This window comes from Barbatula barbatula, assembly GCF_947034865.1.
Source record: "Barbatula barbatula genome assembly, chromosome: 9".
Classification (NCBI taxonomy): Eukaryota; Metazoa; Chordata; class Actinopteri; order Cypriniformes; family Nemacheilidae; genus Barbatula; species Barbatula barbatula.
Genome location: NC_136772.1, coordinates 57,971 through 64,072, shown reverse-complemented (window position 1 = coordinate 64,072; position 6,102 = coordinate 57,971).

Below are 6,102 nucleotides of genomic sequence, written 5' to 3'. Positions count from 1 at the left end.
TAGATCATAGAAAACTTTTTGTATTATTTGATTTTTAAAGTATATTGTTCTGTACGATTTATAAGCTTGAATGACATTTTATTTAATTGCTATGTCCTGACCATTTCCTTCAGAATATCTGACAGTGTCTGAAGTCTTAAGATGGAAGATAAAAAGTGAGGAATTAAAATAAAAAAAACAACAGGGGTTGGATTGAAGATTGTTCTGTGGAGATTAAAATAAGTAGAAAACAGAACTGATTTTAGATGGATTTGCTTGGAGTCTTTATAAATGCTAAAATAAACTTTGCTTAGAAATTCTGTTTATTACATTACACTATTACTTTGCTATCACCACCGAATCACAGTGTGTATTTCTCAATTAAAGTATTACAGGCTGCATAAAGTATAATCATTAAATGTCGTCGTTTAATGAAAAGATGTAGTCTCTGGTTTGTTGCTTGTATGTGATCAATGTTGGTGGGCGGTTTTTCTGTAAGGCGCTGCACAACACCCACACAACACATGCAAACTCGAGCGAGTTAACACAAACGGCGTGTGATGGAGGCACTTCTGATTCTGTAGTCTCATGTAAATTCATTTTCCATTTCTATTTTATATGCTTGCAGTTTAAACACTTTTATCAAGGAACCATCGCTTATGTTTTTGCATGGTTTTTATAAAAAAACTACATTATTGCGCAATTTAACACATTGAAACCAATTGACAGTAATGTTGCATATAAGGCTTCAGACTAAAATGAAAGTTTGAACTCTTTTAACAGAAAAAAATTGCCCTGACATACCTTAAAATATGTAATTGCCAATGTTTTGTCTCCGGATGCAAATCATAAGTTTTTTATCGAAGGCATTTTTAAAACAAGCGACTTAAATATCCTAATTTAACAAAGGCATAGTCCTGGCTTAAACTATGCCTTGTCTGTGATCCCGGCCATAGAGTGTTAGTAAATCTGTGTACCGCTGTACATTTCGTTACACTGTACTTGTATATGTGTAATGACAATAAAGTTGAATCTAATCTAAAAAATCTAATCTAATTTTGGTCTTTTTAAGACACCCATACATTTAGTCATGAATGTTGAAACTTGTGCTGTACCAGAAACAACACCATCTTGGTGTCTGTGTCATGATTCTGCTGCATCATGTCATGTTTCTCTTGGTTTAGTGGCAGGATCATGACAGATTCTCATGTCTTGTGTGGAGAGAGGCAGTTATTGCCCTTATGGCCTTCCATACACTCTCTCCATTCTCGTCTCTGTTCCATCATCTCCTCGTTATTGATTCATGCCCTTCACCTGTTCTCCTCTTGATTTGGTCCCTTATTTAATTCCCTTGTGTCTTCTGTCTTGTGCTGGTTCATTGTGGTTTGTGTGGTGAGTTTATGTGTCTTGTTAGTTTAGTTATGTGTAGTTCATGTCAAGAGTTTATTTAAGTCTTATTTAAGTGTTGTTAGTTTTAGTCCTGTCTCGTCATGTTATTATTTTCCCCCGTTCTGTTATGTTACCCCCTCGTGGGTTTTTGTTTTATATGTATTATTAAATATCTGTTAACCCCTTACCCGCTGTCTGCACCCTGGTCCTCTGGCCGTATCTCACCACCTGTGATCATGACAGTCTGTACACTGAACTTGTTTGTTCTGGCTTTTCGAGTTTAACATTGTGATCTTACAGTGCTGATCCTATTTTTGTAGCATTAGTATAAAACCGGTCTCAATACAATACATGTGAATATAAGTGAGCCTGAGACGGCAGACCAGACTAGATTTACTGTACTGCATTGTTATAACCACTAGAGAGCGTATGTCTCTCATCACAAGGCTATTCTTGAAATGAGTCAAGGGGTGCTTCTCAATATGCCTCATCATTTCCTCCGTCCTCCATCCTATGACCCAGAAACCGGTGGAACTTTGCCATCTTTATGCATCGGGAGGGTGCGAGGATCGAGGAGAGAGGAGGCGTTCTGAGGAGCCGTGGGGGGCGAGGATACACAGGTGTTTTCTTTGCGGAAGTGTTTTATCCACTAAACCTGACATGTGTATTATTCTCCGCCCCCTACACATCGTCACATCTTTAGATCATATTCAAACATGCATACATGTGATAATTAAGCATGATATTATTCATATAGTTAATTTATTAATATAGTTCATGTTTATGCATAACATATATTTGACCATTTTTGACCATTATTAAAGGGGTCTTTCATTGATGTTACACAATGTGTATAGGATTTAAGGTTCTATAACACTGTATTTTCCACACACCGTGCATGTTTGTATCTCCTCTTTGCTCCGCCTCTGTGACACGTGCAGATTTTTAACAAAGCTCATAGCTCTGAAAAGCGAGGTGTGCTGTGATTGGCCAGTTCACTAGTGCGTTGTGATTGGTCGAATACTGCACAGAAACGCCTCTTACCATATTCGGAACATCAGGTTCCAAAACTACTGACAGTAGTCACATAAAATGGCATTGATCCTTCCTTATCAATTCGAGCCCGAATCTGATCTGGAAAATGAAGATCAAGCCGATACAACTTTGCCAGCTTGACTCGAGTCGGATGTAAAGGATTGGTTAAGAGTAATCGACTATAAACAAACAACCATATTAATCATACAGAGTTTGTGTGAGATAGAAACAAGCTGGCATTACAGCAGGGATTGATAACATTATAAATACCGCGAGTGCTTCGGCCCTTCTTGATCAACAAGTGTTACGTCGTGTCTCGTCGCAACTCAACAAAGACAATAAACCCCATTATGAACACAACATTTGTTGCTTCTAGTTGGAACATAATTACTGATTATTAGGACTTATGTTGTCTTTTTTTCCACGTTACGCGCGTGTTTGAATTTGCAGATCACACAAAGAAAGAACAACATCAAACTCAACTCGCGTTAGTCCGAAGCAAAGTCTTTTACAATGAAAATATACTTACAGGCTGCGAATCTGAAGCGCCAGACAGTCCTTGCTGAGTTTTAACTGTTGGAATTGTGGGCGGTCTTAGTCAAATCATACCACGAGCTGATGTAGATGTGTGTGGGTGTGGCTAAACGAGGCGTTTCAGGCAGGTCTGGGTGAGCATTCGCTTTAAGATAGAACGCATCTTTTGTTCCCACACTTTCATTTGTGCAATTTCACGTGTCTAATACATGCATGGGCAACTTATAACACACCAAAGACACAGAAAAACACTGTTTTTAACTTTTTTTTATTGTAGTGGGGATTATGACATTTGCCTAAAGTATGTATTTAACTATATTTTTTACATTCACAATGTACAATGTGTACAGTCTTCATTAATTGACGACGCTTTGAAGTGTTGCTAAAGAGATATGCCATTTCCATTCTTTTAATTCCTCGTTGTGGAGCTAAGATGCGAGGAAAGAAAGCGAGGAAAGAAAACGAGGATGCCCAAATCATCATTGGAATTTTGGTTCCTTGCCAATGTCGCCACCATCGGCCTACTATCAGGTTTTTTTTATATAATAGAATGACTTAACTCTCATAGACACCTAGATACTATTCCAAGGAATTCTAATGTGCTATCCATGATTTTATTGCACTGTCTCTATTTGTTTGTAACCTCCACCAACCCATTTCAATAGTAGTCATATTTGAATGCATAGTTTGGGTTAGGGCTATTCCACCAAACCTTTAAGTTCTGTAATCCTACAGCTAAAGGCAAATCATCTCTTAGTCTTTCTAGGTTCATTTACTGCTATTTAAAAATTTATTTATTTTTACTTGACGTTATTGGAGAGCTCTGTTATTTATTGTATTTCTTTAAATTAAAGTTTAACTTTACGGTTGCTGAAATCTTAGAGTTGATAAACCTCATTGTGAGAACAATCTAATGTTTATTTGATCATATTTTTTGTGTTGGACTTTTTATAGATGCGGTCGTCCATTAAATGTGTGACAGTAAAGGGCTGCTGGGATTAAAGGATTTTAAGAACTTTATTAATAGTGCAGTTCTCACTCAGAGCCTGAGGCATTAGCAGATAGTTCTGTGAGGACCCCCCCCTCTCTTTCTCTCTCTTTCTCTCTCTCTCTCTCTCTCTCTCTCTCTCTCCCACACACACACACACACACACACACAGCATAGATAAAGAGGACACACTTTAGAGCTCAGTTGGAGACTCTTGGTCGAATTTATTTAGTAAAAATCTTAATTTGACATTATCTTTATTATGAGCTGTCAATCAATGTGGTTTTTGTGTTTCTAGAAAGATGAGTAGATCTTAATTCCCATTATTGATTGTAATGTATGAGAATGTTTGTTGTTATGTGGAGTACAACACAGGGCTGTAACCCATAGCTTTCCTGTAACTCAGTGGTAAGAGCATGGCGTTAACAACTTTTGATGAAAGCGTCTGCCAAATGCCTTAATGTAAATGTTGCCGTTTTGAGTCTTGGTACCAGCAGGGATTGTAAGTGGAGGAGTAAATGACCAGCGCTCTCTTCCAGCTTCAATACCACGACTTGAGCAAAGCACCAAACCCCCAACTGCTCCCTGTGGACCACAGCAAAAAACTGGCTGCCCACCTCACCGGGTGTGTGTTCACAGTGTATGCGTATGTTCACTACTCACTACTGTGTGTGTGTGCACTTGGATTAGCACAAATTCAGAGTATGGGACACCATAGTTGGCCACATGTCACGTCACTTTTCACAAACATAGAATAACACTTGTATGTCTAACAGAATAAATGTAATAGTTATGAATGTCACCATAACATCAAAGGTTGAGAAATGAACTACTGGAATGGCAGTGTAGTGGTACTAGAGTGGTCTTTTGGCATAGCAGTAGCACTACACATGTCTTGGTGGGTAGATCTACAGGTATAAGAATCTTATATCTGTTAATTCTATTGAAAAGCCTTCATGCAGCAGGTTTGTGGTGTTAGCTCTAGTACGTCTTTGTAGTTATTCTGCAGAAGCAGCTTAAGCAGATCTAGCAAACCACCACCAAAACTGCCAACCTGTCATTTTACATGAACCACTTTATGCATTAATACTGAAAGTCGAAAACTCAACCTGATTGGTCCATTACATTTGAACTGACTTTGCCCGAGTGCAGCATTCTTTGACATACTTGAACCACTGAATCTTTTGCAGTATGCCTTAATGTAATATTGTATTGCCCCACAAAGGGTAAAATATAAAAGTAGATACGACTTAATAAAATGGCCTGGACATTCTGTGCACTATAAAGCACTTTATGACGTGAAATATTTGGTGAGTTGAATTGTTTTGGCCTCAGCATAACAGAGTAGCACTTTCTAAAAGAAGACAGTCTGGAATCAAATCTTAATATTCACAGGCTGCGGTCGGTCGAGTTTTAATTAGTTTCAGTTTGACATCTGAACCGCTGCAGTCTCTCAATGTTCTGGCCTCCAGTGGAGCTAAAATTCATACTTGCAGTCCAGCTACTTTCACTCAGTTCAGTTCAAACACATGCTGTTCCACTGGATACAGTTTCGTCAGCAAGTCATTCAGACAAAAACTTGATGAAATGTAAAGGCAAGGAAATAAATCAGTGCGTGTTTGTATTAAGAACTGGAATTGCAGAGTAATTGTTAATTCAATTTTATTTATATAGCGCTTTTCACAATGTGCATTCTAAAGCAGCTTAAACGAAGTAATCAGAATGCGATGCGAACACAACCGCGAAGTGTAGAATTAATAATCTGTAAGGGCCAAACAAAACACATTTGTAAGTGGAAAGATCAAGTTTGTTACAAAATATGTTTTTTGGCCAAACCAAACGGGTTGGGTTTTAACGGGTTTATTGTTGAATACTGACAAGTATTCGTGACGCTTAACAGGTTTTAACGACACCATATATGCGCTTTAGTTCATCATAAATTCGTTTTGTTTTGCTGCCTCTCACTGTCGCTGTGTAAATGCATCCAGTGCTCGTCTGAAGCAGCACCACGGACAGCGATCAACGCCAAACGTCAACGAACCGTTCGAATCGAGCTCAATACACACGTGCTTAACTGCATTTGATATTAGTCAGATTTGGGTTTCCCGAAAGCTCACTTGGTGACTGCTGTTTCGCGTCATCACACGAATCCTCCCGCCCCTCGAGCGCACCATCCT